The sequence below is a fragment of the Rhinopithecus roxellana genome, chromosome 2 (genome assembly GCF_007565055.1).
Source record: "Rhinopithecus roxellana isolate Shanxi Qingling chromosome 2, ASM756505v1, whole genome shotgun sequence".
Lineage (NCBI taxonomy): Eukaryota > Metazoa > Chordata > Mammalia > Primates > Cercopithecidae > Rhinopithecus > Rhinopithecus roxellana.
The window spans coordinates 74,366,693-74,384,048 of NC_044550.1; the positions used below are offsets into that span (position 1 = coordinate 74,366,693).

The following is a 17,356-nucleotide window of genomic DNA, read 5'->3' on the forward strand; positions in this document are numbered from 1 at the left end:
TGGACACTCAGATAGTAATATTCATGTATTAAAAATATTAATATAAATGATGATGAGTTAAAAAATCTAATCTATAGCATCCATTCAACTCCGTTATTACAGCACAGTTTCTAGTAATATTAATAACTAATTTCAAATTAAAATGTCATATTACCTTTCAGGAAGGAAAGAATGATCAAGAACAGTTTAGAGACATATTCACAAATATTTGACTCTCTTAAGGGCAAATAAAAATATTTTAACAAAAGCAGCATTTCTTTTAAGGGTATTAAAATGCCTTAGGTAGATCATATTCAAAGCAACCTGCACCCTCACTGCCATATGCCGCGTCACTACACATTATTGTTGAATTACTGAACCAAGAACAATTTAGAACCTGTGTTGTAGGCAAAACAAATATCCCAAGTTCTAGTTTTTAAATTGGGTCCAAAGATAGTCACACATAGCAGTTTAATCAAAAACGCTTAGCAGATTCAGCTACCAGTTTATGAAATTGAATGTTAGCTGTCGCCTGTCATCAGTTTTACTGAGGGCAAGAAAACAGAGGACAAAGTGTCATATGCCCGTGTGTACTGAAGGGTAGAATTACCAGATCTTCCACTGTATTAGTTTCTTAGGGCTGCTGTAACAATTGCTACAAACTTGGTGTCTTAAACCAACAGAAATTTATTCTATTACCCTTTTTAAGACCAGAAGTGCAGAATCACGGTGTCAGCAAAGCTGTGCTCTCTACAAAGCCTATGGGGAGAATCTTTTCCTTGCCTCTTCCGGGTTCTGGTAGCTCTAGGCATTCTTTAGTTTGTAGCTGCCTAACTCCAGTCTCACCTTTGTCTTCACATGACCTTCTCATCTTTTTTTCTCTCCCTCTTCTCTTTGTCTTCTCTTCCATCTCCTACAAAGATACTTCTCATCAGATTTAGAACCCACCCAAATCCTCCAGGGTGATCTCATGCCAAAATCCTTACTGCATTAAATCTACAAAATGAGGTCACATTCACAGGTTCTAGGGGTTAGGACATGAGTATATGTTTTGGGGAAAACAGCCAGAATCAACCCAATTCAACTATTATCACTACTTAGACTCTTATACTGTGCTATTTATGAATTTAATGGGCATGCTACATTTTCCTTTTTAATGGCTACCTGCCTGTCTCTTCTAATACAGTGGTGTACACTCAAGTGAATTATTTAAAAACAATACTTATGATAGCTAATATATATTAAATTTCATTATATGTGAAATTTTTTTAATTCACATATAATTTAAAAATTTCACATATAAAGCGTTAAAGTTACGCTTTTTTAACTCACTTGCTTCTCACAGAAACACCACAAATTCAGTATTATTGTGCCAATATTATAGATGAAAAAACAAAGACACAGAAATGCAACATTTCCCATTTAAACAGATAATAAATGAAGGAGCAGGGGTTTCAATGCAGGCAAGGTGACTTCAGAACCCTACTGATAAATTACCCTCTATATTTTGTAGCCTTCCTTGTGATTTAACCCAGATTATATGAGAAAAATATCTTATTCCTCTTTAAGAAAATGTTTTACTCACACTTACAAAATCCATAGAAAGTTTGAGACTACACTATCTTTATTAAATTTTATATCAAAAATTAGCTGCTACATTTCAACTAAAGATAGTATTGAAATATATTAGGAACCAGAGCTAGAGGGATCATTTCATCTTACATAGAGAAAGAAACTTTTATAAAAACAAAGCTCTAAATTAATAGAATTTACAGAGTAAATTAGGAATTCTAAAGAAGAAAGCCAATCTCTTGCCTAATTTCCCAGCCAGTAATCTTTCTCCTTGAATTTACTAAATAAATAAATAAATAATTTACTTTTTATTGTTAGAGACAATGTGGCATATTTTTCTTCCCAAAATGGCTGTACCAATATGTATCTTATTTCATACCCTCAAAAGTACAATGTGACATTAACATGTCTCATGAAGGGAGGACATCTCTATTACCTCCCCTAAGCCTGGGTGGACCTTGTAGCTGTCTCAATCAATATGGCAGAAGTGACGCCGTATAGTTTTTGAGGACAAATTCCAAAAGCCTATATGGCTTCTACCTGCAGTCTCTGTGTGTGTTTCTGTTTCTCTGTTTCTTGAGATGTTTGTACTTGGGATGCAGGTACCATGTTCTGATGAAGTCCTAGCTACATATAGAGTTCATGTGTGATGTTTTCGGTTGACAGGCCACATAAGCTCTCTAACATGTGAGTGGGCCTTTAGACAATTCCAGCTCCCATCTTTGAGTTTTCTCTCTGAAATTCCAGACTGGCAAGCGATCTCTACTGTGTCCTGTCTAAGTTCCTTTGCTACAGAGTCATAAGAAGCAATAACATTGTTTTTAAATCTACTAAGTTTTTGGGTAATTTCTATTAAACAATTAATTAACATATGCACATATATCACCATGCATTAGGTAATTAACATAAGAACATATTTCAGCATGCCCTTTTTTCATATTAAATATTACATTGTCTTTTAATCATATCAGTTTACTTTTTTGACTAGTAAAGCTTTCATTAGGCATAGAGTTTCACTGAAAAAGTATTCATTTAGCATCTCCTATGAATCAGGTCTTGTGGTAGCCTCCTATAATATAGTGAAAGGACCCACTTTTTTGCAATGCACATTCTAATTTGGCAGAAATACAGTTTCTTTCTTTCTTTTTTTTAATCTTACAACTGTACAAACATAAATCTAGAGACATGGGACAAGCTCTTTCAAAGTAGAGTGTTGTAGTCATGATTTGTGTCTTAGGTCAAGTTTTCCAGACGCACAGCCTGAGAGAGGTATCTACATGCAAGTAATATATTGAAGAAATAGTCCCAGGAAAAACCACAAAGGGAGAGTAAGAAGCAGAAATGGAAGCAGCCGAAGCCTAGCAGTGATACAAGTTTTAGGCAAAGTCTCACCCTCAGCTTGATCCTGGTGGGTTGTTCCATGAATACATTGCATCTCAAATTTATCATTGTGAGAAGCAACAGAGCTGGGGGTTTGTACTACTGTTGTCAGTCAATCCTCTTCACCAGTGCAACCTCACAGGCACTTCTTGTTCTCTCTAAATTTGAGCAACACAATTCCAACAATGGAAGGAAAGTAAAACCAGGAAACAGACACACAGAAATGGTACAAGTAATCTTAAGGGACCTGGTGTGAGCATAAATATGGTCCCCTTAGTCGAGTCTTAGTAATTTTGGGAACAAAAAAATAAAATGTTCAAAGCATCAAACTTTTAGGAAAAAAATCAAGAACCAAAGTGTAAATATTGAATGAGACTTCCAGAAAACAAAGTATTTTGCACCACCAGAACAGAAACATACTTTGTGACCAGATAGATAGATAGATAGATAGATAGATAGATAGATACATACATACATACATACATACATACATACATAGAGAGAAAGATAGATAGATCTGTTCTTTTATTCTTTATTCAAAATTAATTAATCAGCAATAATTATGCCTTAGATAAACCCTCATTGGCTATGATACTGCCACTGCACAAAGCTAAAGTTATATAGTTATGTGATGTATCTTTAATTTCAAGTAGTGGTAAGAATAATACAGATAGATGAATGGGTAAGGAAAAGAAGAAACTCATGTTTCTGTAAACTAGATGCAACCAACATTGTTTATTCTTCTTCCAGTTTGAACTATGTATATATAGTTCCATTGACTATCATTACTTCAACGTTTTCTTTTTTCTTTTTTTTTTTTTTTTTGAGACAGAGTCTTGCTCTATTGCCCAGGCTGGAGTGCAATGGCACGATCTCGGCTCACTGCAACCTGCGCCTCCTGGGTTCAAGCAAGTCTCCTGCTTCAGTCTCCAGAGCAGCTAGGATTATTGGCATCCCCACATGTGCTTTATGCACTTACTTATTTTAATGGGGATAATATTTTTAAGTGCCAAGGTAAGTTCAAATTGAGAGAGTGATTAATTATAGAATATTAAGAAGGAAGACATAGTTATCTTCATTTATTTCTGATTGTTCCTATAGAATAATAGGAAGAACTAGGCTCAGTACTAATGCTGGAAATTTCATGGTTGATATTCTAACAAAGGGCTGTTCTTTGCTCTTTGCTAGGTTTAAATGAACGAAACACTCTCCATACGGGACCTTGTTAAATAACAAATATTCTCATTTGACTACTGATTTGCATCCAATAAGTTAAAAAGCTGGTATGAATATAATGCAGTCAATTTATCAAACAAAACACAATTAGTGGAGCTAAGTATGACTAAATATGTATAGAGGCATTAGTTATCTATTGCTGCATAACAAAGTATTGCATTATTTGTGGGTCTGGAATCCAGGCTTAGTTTGCCTGGGTCCTCTGCTTCAGCTTCTCTCACAAAGCTGAAATCAGTGCCAACAAAGCTGGGGGCCTCAGTTGAGGCTCAAATGAGGAAGCGCCCATTTACAGGCTTAAATGGCTTTGGTGGGATTCAGTAAGTGTGTCTTATCCAACTGAGGATATCAGCTCCTTTCTGGCTGCCACCTGTAGGTTCTCTCAATTCCTCATCACTTAGGCTTTCTATATGGCGGCTTACTTCATCAAAGACAGAAAAAGTCAATATTAAGTGTCTACTAGCAAGACAGAGGTTGCAATCTTTGGTAACATAATCACAAAAGTAACAAGCCCCATCATCTTTATCCTACTCTATGAGTCAGGAACTGATGTGGTTTGGCTGCGTCCCCAACCAAATCTCATCCTGAATTGTAGCTCCTTTATTCCTCACATATCATGGGAGGTACCCGGTGGGAGGTAATTGCATCATGGAGGTGGGTTTTTCCCATGCTGTTTCCATGATAGTGAATAAATCTCGTGAAATCTGACAGCTTCATAAAAGGGCAGTTCCCCTGCACATGCTCTCTTGCCTGCTGTCATGTAAGATGTGCTTTTGCCCCTCCTTTGCCTTCCACCATGATTGCAAGGCCTCCCAGCCATGTGAAACTGTGATTCCATTAACTCTCTTTTTCTTTATAAATTTCCCAGTCTTGGGTATGTCTTTATTAGCAGTGTGAGAAGAGACTAATACAGGAGTAAATCCCAGATCTCATCCACACTCAAGGAAAAGCATGATTACATAAAAGCATGGACAACAGAAAGCAGGGATAATCGGGAGCCACTTTGGAGTCTATCACAATAATTTTTGTAGTGGCATAATGTGAAAATAAATAAATAACTTTGTTCAATGAATAAGGTATTTTTCTTTTTTTGTTCTAGGAGTTTAAAATCTAGTAATGAAAAGATGACAGTAACCAGTAACTGCTTCAACATCTTAATGTGTTGACATGTTCTCATTTCATTTATGAGATTTGCATCATAGGTAAAATTTCTGAGTCACTGAGCACCAAAAGCATATCCCTTTTCTTTCCGAAAGTGACTGGTAAGCAAAGAAGGCTGGTTGACCAGCAAATAGGAACACTGAATCTGAAACAGTATTATTGGGGAAAGTAAAGGGACAGAGACAGAAATTACATGATTTTCTTTCTGCTCATCACATTCTAAAGTTTCCCATAATCCAAGAGTAGGACAAGATTTTAGATTCTGGAAGAGGGAGCCAGTCCCTCTGGGCAGTGGACTTATTCATACAATTTCATATTAGAGGGAACATAAGCACCTTCACGGCCTTGATCAGGAGCTGGAGTGCACACCTGCAAACACAGTTTGTTGCAATGTGATGTGCTGTACCAGTGACTTCAGCCCTGATTCATCACCTCAGCATTTTGCTAGCATGAAATCTTAGTTCTTATTTCTATAGCTGATATCCATGGAATAGGTCTTAATTTTCTGTTTTCTGTAAGAGGACAATTCCTACTTACACAAGTCAATCCTTAACTCTAAGTCAACACCCTAGATTCCTAATGGTAGTCAGTATGTCTCCTACTTTATCAGCAACTCTTATCATTTCAACCCACTTGCTAACACTGTTGTAGCAATGCTGTGGCATTCACACTGTTATATGTAACTCTGAGTTCAGTTTAAAAGTAGGCTATTTATTTAGTTTACAAGGCTTTGTATGACACATTTTTTTCTGTATAATTTTTATAGAATACTTTTGAGAAGTTTTTATGTTTTTTTCTATGAAACTGTTACTTCATCATCTATATATTTATACTTTCTCTTTACAGTCTATTCCTTTAATTAAATTCCATACATTTTTTTTCTAGAAGAAATATTCTGATTTAACTTCAAAAATACATAGCTCTAATTTTTCATGCTATTTTATTTTATAACTCTAGATAATACTCTTTAATGTATTGAATGGAGTTACCTTAAGGTAAGAGTGTTTTATTATGAAGTTTTATGTTTCTCATAAATTGTAGTGGTTTCAGTTGGTCCAAGAAATATGCCTCTTATTCCAAATTCTGTCTGAAGCCAATAATATTAAGGCAAATTTGCAATATATATTTTTTGTCTTTTCTAAAGATTAATGGTCTAGTTTCTGAAATAACCATTTAGGAAATGATAACTTTATGCTAATTCAAAATATTTTCAAAAATCTGCCCTGAAATAACCTCTTTCCATTTTTATACATTATCTGAGGAAAAAAAAATTAAATGCTAAGATTCCCATGGTAGATCTTGCAAATGGAAAGAAAATACATTAAACATATATTACCAAACCAGCTAAAGGAAAGTTTGGTGATTTTTTCTTTGTTTGTTTTGTTTTGCTACTTTGTCATACACTTTACTATTTCTTTTAAGTACAGAAAGTTAAAAATAACCATCAATGTACAGAGTCAACATTTTTGTTTTGGTATTTATGCCGGAGGAAAATAAGATCACTCAGAAAACAGAAACTCTCAGATAGGTATGTGGAGCCTATTATTTGAGTGGTGAACATAGCAATGCAGAAGTGCAAAACTGAGAGAACTGGTGACCCAGGGCTGGATAGAGTACAAATTCGAGATTTGTGTTCTTTGAAAATTCAATTTAAAAAGATGAGTGGGTAGTGATCTTTTCACGATGTTTCAGAGATTCATAATATCAAGACAAAATTTCACTTTGGGGAAAAGTTTAAATTGTTAAGACATGTTAGCTTTAAAATATGGTAGCAAAGAGACAAAGGTTTTAACAATAACAGCTAACTACCTTTTTCTCTACTGCAGACAATTCATAGTCGTCAGACATTTTCTGTCCCATTACAACAGCTACATTTATTAAGCTCTACCCATCTTCTCAACACAAAAAAATAAGAATATACATATTTTGTCATCTTTTTTCTCAAAATAGTATTGCTTATGTAATGTGTAGTGTTCTCAAAAAGAAATTACCCTGACAAGCAGTATTTGTTAAGTCAGTGCTTTTCAAATTATTCTAGTCCATGTCTCATTTTGAAAAACAGAGAGCAAAAATTAAAAATAATAAAACCTAGTCATCTCTTATAAAGTTCTTTGGAATTTCTAATTAGAATAACTATTTGGACTACAAACGAATAAAAGGAAATGAATGGTAGAATGTATCTTTTATAAGTGGGCATGTAAACATGGCTAGTGAGTATAAAAAATGTATTTTAAAAATTTGGTTATGGAGTGTAGGAGGAAGAGAGGATCGTAACTGAAGTAGTTCAAGATAAACAGAAGGTTATTTAAGAGGAAATAGACAAGATCCTATTAATAGTATAGGATTTGACATATAGATAATCTGAAAATACTAGGGAAGAAAAATCAAAAAGTCAAAACACACAGGAGGAAAGGTTACAGAAAAGTGGTGGTGAGCTCTGTCTTCATTCTTGCTAAAAGGGAATAGAAATTACAGATGCAGTTGCAGATGAATCTACATAAAAAATGTTAATGTCACTTTGATTGCTTATATTACTTCTATAAAGTTGAATTACATGTTAAAGAAAACTGAAACTGGACATTTAAAAATAGTGACATAGACAGAAGTTTTCCCCCTTTTTGGATATCATCAAAAATTAACAAAAAGTTATAAAAAACAAAAATAAAAGTCAATTTTTGACTATTCATGGAGATATTTATAACCCCAAGCCATACAAGAAGAAAGAATTATAATTTTAGCCAAAGTAAAATGGTAAATAGGAAGACATTAAGTTCCTATAGTGGATTGAGTAGTGGACCGCAAAACAATGTGTCTACCCAGGACCTTTAAATAGGATCTTATTTGGAAAAAAATGGTCGTTGTAGTAATTAAGTTGAAGATCCTGGTTTGGGGCTGAGTATTTAATCCAAATGACAGTTATCGTTTTAAGAGAAGAAAAGGGCAGAAGGCCATGTGGAGACCATGTAAAGATGAAAGCTGAGATTGAAGTTATGATGCCACAAGCCAGGAGCCACCAGATGCTTGAAGAGCCAAGGAAGAATTTTCCCTAAGAGCTCCTAAAGGAAGGATGGCCCTGACAATACCTTGACGTCAAACTTCTGGCCTGCAAAACTGACTTCTGTTGTTTTCAGCTACCAGTTTGTAGTAATTTGTTATGACAATCCTCTAGAAAACTAATACAAATCTCTTTGGCTTAAACATTGAGAAAATTATCCAGATCACATTCTTCAAAGGCCCACTCTGTGAACAATTCAACAATCAGGCAATAATTTGGAAACCTGTGTGGACAGTAAGACCTTAGAGGAACAGCTTTGGAATAAAGTCTCAGGACTCATAAAATACGGGAATGAAAAAGGAGTCACAAACACGAGTCATTATTTGCAGGAAACATTCTCAAACTTTGTGAAGTGAGCACCTTAATAAAAACAGAAAATGCAAAGTATAGTTAAAAAATCTCAGGGGAGTCATGGTGAGAATTCAAGAACAGTGAAATATGACAAGTGTATTAGTCTGCTTTCATACTGCTTTAAAGAACTGCTCAACACTGGGTAATTTATAAAGAAAAGAGATTTAATTGACTCACAGATCTGCATAGCTGGGGAGGCCTCAGGAAACTTAAAATTGTGGTGGAAGGCAAAGAGGAAGCAAGGTACCTTCTCCACAAGGCAGCAGGAAGGAGAAGTGCTGAGCAAAGCAGGGAAGAGCCCCTTATAAAACCATCAGATCTCGTGAGCACTCACTCATTATCCCGCGAACAGCATGGGGTAAACCACCCTCGTGATTGAATGACCTCCACCTGGTCTCTCCTTTGAAACTAGGGGGTTATGGGGATTACAATTCAAAATGAAATTTGGCTGGGAACACAAAGCCTACCCATATCATCAGGCAAAGCACAGGAAGAAAGCCCATAAAAATGCAAATATACATACAAACATGGAGAAAACCATCAGGGAAATGAAATCTCATTGGATTTAGCAACCAATGAATTAAACACTGCTGAAGACACAGAATCTGACATAGATGATAGGATTTGGAAGTAAATGTGATGAATGATAAAGTGTAGATGAAAAGAGGTCGAAAAGAGAACAATGAAAGATGGGAAAGGCAAACGATACATTTTACAAAATTGGGGTTCCAAAAGAACATAAATTGATTACTAGAAAAGAAAACAATAAAACTGTCTTAGGATATAATGAAGTTAAACTTTCTAAAATAAAATAAAATAATATAATATATATAAAGTTTTCTCCAAAAAATAAAACTTTCCAAAAATATACATGAATGTTTAGATTAAGAAAAGACACCTATCCAGGAAATCCTGACACAGTACAACAAATACATAAATGCTAAAATATATTAGGATTCTCAAGAGAAAGAGAACCAGTAGGAGACAGATATATATATATATATATATACACAAATATATGCAGAGATTTTTTAAATGAAGAATTGGTTTATATGATTATGGAGACCAAGAAATCTCATGATCTGCTATCTGTAACCCGGAGACTCAAGAAAGCCAGTGATATAATTTCAGTCCAAGTCTCAAAGGTCTGAGAACCATAGGAGTTGATTTCCCAGTCCAGGGCAGGAGAAGACCAATATCCCAACTCAAGCAGGCAAGCAGGAAACAAAAAGGGCAAATTTGTCTTTCTTCTGCTTTTTGCTTTATTCAAATCCTTAAGATATTGAGTGATGCCCATAACATTGGGGAGGGCAGTCTGCTCTACTAAGTCCACGGAGTCAAATACGTATTTCATCCAGAAACACCTACACAAGCACACCAAGAAATAATGTCTTATTTAGGCACTCCATGGCAGAGTCAAGTTGACACATAAAATTAACCATTGCACTGAAATATATTCTGGTAGATTTTACTATACCATGAATAAATTACAAGGAAATAATCTTTAAGGAATGAAGGCAAAAGAAAATCAAATTATATGTAAAGGATACAAAGTTATTCTACACTCCCAGTTTGTCACAGCATCATTTAACACTGAAATAAGAAAAGACTGAGAATTAGAAAATAAAAATAAAAATATTGAATTCTATTTAATGTCATTGTTTATAATAGACATTGCCTAAAGAAAGAGAACTGAATTTGTTGTACAGTTAGAATTATAAATGTGTAAACAGAAACATTTTAGAATATAAGAAAAATAAAACTAGATGATATCAAAAATCATAAAAAGAAATCATAAATAGGCTAACCTAAACACTGAGTTTGACCAACTGGTATACATCAAAAAATATATCATACCACTTAATGTAAATAGACTATACTTGTTCATTTGAAAAATAAAATTATCAGGTTGGACGACCGATCGAAACATCCTATAATTGGCGAACATTGTTACCCCAAAGATATTTATATTGGCTAAAAATTTTAAAATGGACGAACGCATGCCAGACACTTATTGATGCACCAACAACATAGTCTAACATTAACAGAGCAAATTCACAGGGAAGAAACTAAAAGAAATAGATAGAAACACAATAATATTAGCCAATTTTAAGAGCTATTCATTCTGCAATGTATAACAGAAACAAAAGACCAAAAATTAGCATAAAACTAAATAATTTTAAATATAATATTATGAACATTATTACATATTTCTTACTTAATGTTTGTGTATGTGTGTATGTATATATGTGTGTGTGTATATTTATAGACTCATTCACAAATATGGGGGCATATTTCCAAAACCTAAGAGAACAAGTTATTTTCAAAGTCCTAAATAATATTAACAAATTGACCACACACTGGGCCTCCAAAAACAGCTTAATAAATTCCAAAGAGTTAATATAATCCAAATACAATGAAATAGAAATTAATAACAAGAAAGAATAATAATCTTTCCAGTAGAAAATGTAAAATTTCTCTCTTACACATCTCTTTTAAAGAAAAGAGGAAATCAAACCAAAATTAGAAATGATTTAGAAAATTATGTCAATTGAAACATACATTTCTGAAAGTATAACAGCTTAAATAAAGCACAGATAAAACATAATATATAATATCAAAACACTATGCATCAAATTTTAAATATTTGAAAGAGAGCAAATGTAATTAAAGGAGTAGAAATAAACATAGAGTAGAAATAAACATAGAACAAAAATTGCTTAAGCATAAACTGTTAAATGTTAGAATCAATAAATAAATCCTATTGCTCTTTCATTTTCTTTTGGAACCCCAATTTTGCAAAATGTTATATCATTTGCCTTTCCCATCATTCACTGTGCTTATTTTATTCATGAGTGACATGAATAAAGAGGACAAAAAAATATATAACCTTTTCAATGACAATAAAGGAATAACTATAGACATTGGTAGAATTGGGAAAAATTGATAGAATTCTTAAAAAAAAAAGTGTCCAAATATTTGCATGTCTGAGAAATGTCTGAGAACAGGTATAAAATTGCATTTCTTTCTTTATTTTTTTGGAAAATATAAACTACCAAACTGACTCCAGAAAGTGGGTTTAGAATACTACACAGATCATTTACCATTCAGGAGATAAAGTCTAACAGCTATTGCCCAGATGGTTTCACAAGGGAATTCTTCCAAAACATCAAGTAACAGATAACTGCAATTAAATTTCAATTGATCAGAGTATTAAAAAAAAGAAAAAATTTCCTAACTCTTTTAGAATATATATATCACATGATCCCCAAATCCCATTAAAGGTAAATGCGCACACATTTACCTTTAATGTGTGCACACACAAAACAAACATAGAACCGCTTGTTCAAGCACATTAAGATAAAAACATTTTTTAATAACTAGATAAAAATTAGCTGTTTATTTAATAAATAGTAAAGCAATTGGAGTTTATTCCTGGAAAAATGTTAGTGTGGTTAAATATTAGGATAGCTATAAAAATAAATCAATATATTTAGCAAGTCAAATGAGATTGTCATATAAATCTCACTAGATGTAAGAAAATTTAATAATATTCAACATCTATGATTGGTTTTTAAATCATAATAAAATAAAATAGTTTTGATATGACTATATTTATATACATGAAAAATAGCATATACATGCTAATTGAGAAATCATTAGAACATTCTCTTTAAGATCAATAATAACGCAATAAAATTTGCTATTAGCATTATGATTATAAATTATTCTAGATTAAACAAGGAAATTGTGGAATAGATTGAGGAATAAATTTAGAAACAAAAATCAGAAAGGAGAATTTTAAATGACTAACTTTTGAAAATAATATATTTTTCTCCTTAGCAAATCTAGAAGGATCAGTTTTATTTTTATTTTTATTTTTATTTTTTTGAGACGGAGCCTTGCACTGTCACCCAGGCTGGAGTGCAGTGGTACAATCTCAGCTCACTGCAACCTCTGCCTCCCAGGTTCAAGCAGTTCTCCTGCCTCAGCCTCCAGAGTAGCTGGGACTAAAAGTGCATGCCACCACACCTGACTAATTCTATTTAATAGAGATGGGGTTCCACCATGTTGGTCAGGCTGATCTCAAACTCCTGACCTCAAATGATCCACCCACCTCAGCCTCCCAAAGTGCTGGGATTACAGGTATGAGCCCAGCATCCGGCCTAGAAGGATCAATTTGAGGACCATTGTAAATAATAAGAAAAATCAGTTATAGGGCAAAGTACTGAATTAATTTATAGCAATATAGGAGATTCTCATATGAACAGTAACTAGGTACAAGACTAAAACATCAAAAGATAAAATGCAAAACTTAACCAGACACCTACAATCTTCCGTGACAAAACTGTAGACGACACTGAGGAACACAAAAGAAGGATTTAACGCAAGGAAAAACACAATCTTGCAATAGTAGATGCAACACCATAAGAATCTCAGTTCTTCTTCAAATTAATCTGTAAATTTAATGTAATCCAAGTTTAAAATACCAACAGTATATTTTTTTGAAAAGTAGACAAACTGATTCCAAAAGATATAATAAGAATAAAATAGTAGAAATGTCCTAAAAATAGATATAGAAGAGAAAGAGAGAGAATTATGTTTCTCTCATTGTTTTATTTTTGAACTTCAAATAATTAAAACAGCATGGTACTGAATAGAAAGGCAGTTTATCTACTGTTAAGCACTACAGCATTTATTCTTTACTTTAATGTTAGTTGCTTTATTTATTTATTTATTTATTTATTATTTATTTTTTTTTTTTTGAGACGGGAGTCTTGCTCTGCCACCCAGGCTGGAGTGCAGTGGCCGGATCTCAGCTCACTGCAAGCTCCGCCTCCCGGGTTTTGTACGGCATTCTCCTGCCTCAGCCTCCCGAGTAGCTGGGACTACAGGCACCCGCCTCGTCGCCCGGCTAGTTTTTTTTGTATTTTTAAGTAGAGACAGGGTTTCACCATATTAGCCAGGATGGTCTCGATCTCCTGACCTCGTGATCCGCCCGTCTCGGCCTCCCAAAGTGCTGGGATTACAGGCTTGAGCCACCGTGCCCGGCCTAGTTGCTTTATTTTTTAAAATCTGAAATTGTTACAAGAAAGGGGTCCAGAGCCAGACCCTCAAGAGAGGGTTCTTGGATATCGTGTAGGCAAGACTTCGGGGTGAGTCCATAGAACAAAGTGAAAACAAGTTCATTAAGAAAGTAAAAGAATAAAGAATGGCTACTCCATAGACCCACTTTTATGATTATTTCTTGATTGTGTGCTAAACAAGGGGTGGATTATTCATGCCTCCCCTTTTAAGAACATATAGGGTAACTTCCTGCCGTTGCCATGGCATTTGTTTTTTTGTCGTCATCATTTTTTTTTTTTTTTTTTTTTTTTTTTTTTTTTTTTTTCTTGTTTTTGAGACAGAGTCTTGCTCTGTCACCTAGACTGGAGTGCAGTGGTATGATCTCCAGCCACTGCAACCTCCACCTCCCAGGTTCAAGTCATACTCTCGCCTCAGCCTCCCAAGTAGCTGAGACTACAGGTGTGCAAAAATTACCACATGTGGCTAAGTTTTGTATTTTTAGTAGAGACAGGGTTTCATCATGTTAGCCAGCCTTGTGTCGAACTCCTGACCTCGAGTGATCCACCTGCCTTGGCCTCCCAAAGTGCTGGGATTACAGGTGTGAGCAACCGTGCCGGCCCAGCATTTATAAACTGTCATAGCGCTGGTGAGAATGTAGCAGTGAGGGCGACCAGAAGTCACTCTTGCTGTTATCTTGGTTTTGGTGGGTTTTGACCAGCTTCTTTATTGCAACCTGTTTTATCATCAAGGTTTTTATGACCTGTATCTAATGCCGACCTCCTATCTCATCCTGTGACTTAGAGTGCCTTAACCTCCTGGGAATGCAGCTCAGCAGGTCTTAGCCTTATTTTGCCAAGCCTCTATTCAGGAAGGAGTTGCTCTGATTTAAATACCTCTGACAAAACCACCCAATTGCTTAACATGATATTAATTTTGTTTTAATAAAATGTTAGTAAAAAAAAGTTAAATAATAAGCATAGTTGAAAACTGTATAGAAAAAATATTTTAAAAATTGAAAGAACAATTTATTCACAGTAGCTTTTTGTCTAAATGAGAAACAAATGAGAAAAGTGCAGTCAAGATGTGATTAAATCATCTTCTTTCTCCCAGAAGAGGGTAATATTCAGGATATGATATTCTGAAGAGTGATTACTTTTTGAAGGCATGTTAGCAGAAAAAAACAAAATTGAAAGACTCTCAGAATAAAACATTTATTTCAGAAAAATTGCATATTGTTGAATAAAATGAATTATTCTGAGTCACAGTTTAAACCACCATCAAAACTATGAGCAATTAGTGAGTAGTTTTGAGTAGACTATTTTCACTGAAATTCAGCGGATTACATATCAATGGAGACTTTTCATGTTAAATGAGCAAAAGGCATGCCTTCTCTTTGAAAGAAATTATGGAGTTGACAGATTTCTACTGTAGAAGGCTAGGTATTCCCAAATCATTCACATTATATGGTCCTTAATCTGGGACAGAAATTTTATATACAGCATGTCTTTGCTTTTGTAAGATTGGATGCATTGTAATAAAGTTTGAGAGATATGGAGGGGAAGATTATGCTCTTTTTCTTTTGTTTTGCTTTTGCTTCTGTCTCATTTATTTAGCTATGAGTCATAGGCTTTCATTAATGACTCACTGAAATGGAGAACAAGGTTTCTGCAAACATTTCTGAGTCTCCTCATTCCACATACATTCCCTAAAAGTCTCTAGGGAGGCTTGGAACCTAACAAATGGCATAAGGTCTTCACTTACTGGCTAGGGGGTGCTGCACATTCTGATAGCTTTGGTAGCTGTTTCGTTTTTAAAATTTTGGAGCAACAATCTTGTTGCTGTTCAAAAACTTCATATAATAGTTCTGGATAAGTCTCAGATTTCTCTTCCATTGTAACTGACAATGAAATACTCCAGCAGCAGTTTTGGAAAATAATATAAGAATTATTTCTGCTGTTGCCAGATGCAATGGCTCGCGCCTGTAATCTCAGCACTTTGGGAGGCCTAGATGGGTGGATCACTAGAGGCCAGGAGTTCAAGACCAGCCTGGCCAACATGGTAAAACTCTGTCTCTATGAAGAAAAGTACAATAAATTAGCTGGGCGTGGTTGTGCATGCCTGTAATCCCAGCTACTTGGGAGGCTGTGGCAGGAGAATCACTTGAACCCGGGAGGTGGAGGTTGCAGTGAGTGGAGATTGAGCTGTACTCCAGCCTGGGTGAAAGAGCAAGACTCTGTCTCGAAAAAAAAAAAAACCCACAAAAACAAACAAGCAAAAACAAGACAAACAAAAATAATTCTCTCTGTTGCATACATCACATTTATTTCTCCCTCTCTGTCTCAATCTCAACCCAAAGTAGGGTTGTTTTGTATACCTATTTTCCCATAATATTTGCTATCCTGACAATGGATGCAGATTTTTTCCTTCTATGACAAGCACAATTTGCGTTTCTGTCAAAATAAAACAAAAATCATAAAGTTTTTCCTAAATATAGGAAAACCCCTTAATTGAAGTTTGGTCTTCAATGTTCATGATAGCTTCTTCAGCACTGTTCCCCTTGTCACAACTCATGATGCAGAAGTCACACTAATTAGCTCTAAGTAGACACCCTCTCCCCTAAGAATCCTAATTTTGTAAGAGAAAGAAGACTAGGTTACAGAATTGAGTTGCTGCCAATGCAACATCATAGAGAATATACTGTTGGAGACTTTCCCTGAAGTGACTTCTTTCTGAATTAGACACAAATAGATTTGGCTGGGCATGATGGTTCATGCCTCTAATCCCAGCTACTTGGGAGGCTGACAGCAGGAGGATCCCTTCATGTCAGGAGTTTGATACCAGCCTGGGCAGCTTAGTGAGACCTCATCTCTAAAAATAAAACATAAATGAATAAAAATTTTAAAAATTCAAATAGATTTTGAATTCAGTGAGAAGTCTTCATATTTTTCTCTATTTTTGCTAATTCATTATATTTTTTAAGTTGTGAATTATTTTTCAATTTTTTCAATAGAGGCATGATTTGTATGAAAATTCACAGATGTTAAATGTACATTTTGATGAGCTTTAACTAATGTGATGTACCACCCCAATCAAGATAGAGAGCACTTTCTCTACCTTAAACATTTCCCTCCATCTGCTTTGCAGGCGCCATATTCCCTAACCCCCACCCCCACAATCAGGGAGTCACTTTTCCAATACCTATCAGAATTTGAGAACAAGTGGTCACATTTATTTTGAAAATATTTTGATTCTGATAATTACTGTATATACTGACCCATCCCTATTAAATTCTACTCCCTGTCCTCACTCTCCTTTCCCAGCCATTAAAGTTTACTGTAAAGGGTCTGTGTAGGGTTCAAATGGCATTCTTTTTTTCCTTACGTTTACTTACTCATGATTGAGTTCCTTTGACAGATCAAAACTCTGCTAGTCTCTGTAGAAAAGAAAAATTAACAGAAAATAAAAATATACTCTTCCTTCTCTATAGGTATTGAGATTCTAATGTGCAACTTAGAGAAGTAAACTGAAAATTACTGTAGAAGTTACATAAATAACTTG

General features: G+C 34.7%; 1 non-coding gene across 1 annotated transcript; it reads right to left on the reverse strand.

Annotated features, from left to right (window-relative positions):
- Window positions 1-3,405: 3,405 nt before the first annotated feature.
- LOC115896318 lies at window positions 3,406-3,543 on the reverse strand. The gene has a single exon (XR_004056201.1). It is a non-coding gene; the product is annotated as a U4 spliceosomal RNA (small nuclear RNA).
- Window positions 3,544-17,356: the final 13,813 nt, after the last annotated feature.